Source organism: Anopheles arabiensis (assembly GCF_016920715.1).
Source record: "Anopheles arabiensis isolate DONGOLA chromosome X unlocalized genomic scaffold, AaraD3 X_pericentromeric_contig0028, whole genome shotgun sequence".
Taxonomy (NCBI): Eukaryota; Metazoa; Arthropoda; class Insecta; order Diptera; family Culicidae; genus Anopheles; species Anopheles arabiensis.
The window spans coordinates 110,001-112,500 of NW_024412106.1; positions in this window are offsets into that span (position 1 = coordinate 110,001).

Genomic DNA, 2,500 nt, shown 5'->3' on the forward strand with positions numbered 1-2,500 from the left:
ACTTTGCGGCGTGGAGGCAGTTGCGCGACCACTCCTATCCCAAACCAACAAAGCATGGTGTATCCTAAGTGTTCGGTACAAGCACACCACGACGGGACACATTGAACGGTTCAGCGATCTCTGCACTAGTGGAAGAACTCCAACGTGATACGGGAGACATTGCTCTAAACCGAACGGCATCTCTGCGCGTTTACTTGACGCACCCCCAACTTGGTCAACTGTTGGACTTTTTCGTAATCACGGCGGGACACATTGAACGAGCTCTAACGGATCTCTGCACGCATGGAACATGGTGGCGGGAATCATTGCTAGAACCGAACGGCGCCTCTGCGCGATGTACAAAGCCCAACAGGAACCTCGTATCGGCTGCCGAGCCGGAGCTTGAACAACTTGGACTTTCACCTCTAATTTATATCAACTCACCACTCCCCGAGGGATCCGCAGAATTGCTTCTGGGTCCCGTATCGTTATTTGCGATTCGTGTTTGCATTACACTACATTGAACTATTCCAACTTGTTTATCCGCATGGCGAACATTTGCTGCATAGAACATTTAAGTTCCACTTCGCTCTCCCCTACGTGGGTCTGAGCTTCGCTCTCAGGGAAAAAATATGCCACATTTGGTAGGGAGACCCGGTTTCATCACGCTTTGTGCCCTGCACCATATATACCCTCATAAATTTATTCATTGGATTAGATCCAAGGAACACCAGATCATGCACCACTACCCATAATAGCTCATCGAGCTTAGCGTGAATCCTTCGGGTTTCCCTAAGAAGTTCGATTGGTCTTGCAGAGTTTAAAGACAACGAAGCTTAGTTTCAAGCAATGGTTAATATACGCGTATTCAAAACCCTTAGCTGTTACAACTTTTTACTAGAAACCATCACGACGAAGTCTTTGGGTCCGTAGACCCGTGATGTACTGCTCCAGGAACGTTTTTATAGGGTGGAAGCTCAAAATCATAGGTTAAAATCATCGGCAGAGCCCACCAGACACCACTTTTGCTTCATTAGTTCGGACTATAGGCATACGACGATTTTTATCGCGGAGGGGACGTATGACCCAAACGGGGGCTTAATGACCCACTGCCACTGCAAACCATGCTCCTACGACTAAATAGAGGTAAAACTACGATTTGGTGCAATCTTCATGTTTGACCTCGTAGCAAGGTACCCTCCCTATAGTAGGCAATGAGCAAATGATCATAATCCCAGGAGGGCAAAAAATGGGAACCCGAAAGGAAAGCGCTGTTGGCGCGCCTAAGCTACTGGCCCGTAGAGTAAAATGGTACCCCAACAAAGTTGTCGATTGACATTCTGATTGCACTTTTATCATCTAGGGTGCGTTCCTTACACGTTTTGAGGGTTTTAGCGAAAAACATGTTTTGAGCCACACGAGCTCTCCGGCCCGCTCGGTGCACATTTTTGAAAAAAGCTAGGAGCTGCCCCTAGGTTCGGGGTGTCACAAAATATTGAAAAGTGGTCAAAAACCGCTATCCAGAATCGGATGTAGAATCATTAGACGAACTTAAAATTGTTCTACGACCAATGTCTGCGACGTTTAGTATTCAAGATATGGCCCGCCCTAGGTCTGACCTGGCATTTTCGTGAAAATTTAAAGCATGGCCATAGGGACGGGTAAAATAGCTATTTTGAAGCAAAAACCACCTCACTTTAAATGGCCATAACTTTTGAAAAACAAGAGCTAGGGTGCGTTCTCGACACGTTTTGAGGTGTTTTAGCGAAAAACATGTTTTGAGCCACACGAGCTCTCCGGCCCGTTCGGTGCACATTTTTGAAAAAGCTAGGAGCTGCCCCTAGGTTCGGGGTGTCACAAAATATTGAAAAGTGGTCAAAAACCGCTATCCAGAATCGGATGTAGAATCATTAGACGAACTTAAAATTGTTCTACGACCAATGTCTGCGACGTTTAGTATTCAAGATATGGCCCGCCCTAGGTCTGACCTGGCATTTTCGTGAAAATTTAAAGCATGGCCATAGGGACGGGTAAAATAGCTATTTTGAAGCAAAAACCACCTCACTTTAAATGGCCATAACTTTTGAAAAACAAGAGCTAGGGTGCGTTCTCGACACGTTTTGAGGTGTTTTAGCGAAAAACATGTTTTGAGCCACACGAGCTCTCCGGCCCGATCGGTGCACATTTTTGAAAAAGCTAGGAGCTGCCCCTAGGTTCGGGGTGTCACAAAATATTGAAAAGTGGTCAAAAACCGCTATCCAGAATCGGATGTAGAATCATTAGACGAACTTAAAATTGTTCTACAACCCCCAGTCCGACGCCTCGTATTCGAGATATAGCACTTTGTAGGTCTGACCGAGCAATTTTGTACTGAAATGTATGGCGGACATGTTATTCATTAAACAACATTAACTTGCATCGTGCCCTACTTCATCGGCACAGCTACTATCGACTATCTATTGTTGAAATGGATTGAGTTTGACCATTTTAGCTCTTTTCTTATGCCGTGCACCAACAGTGT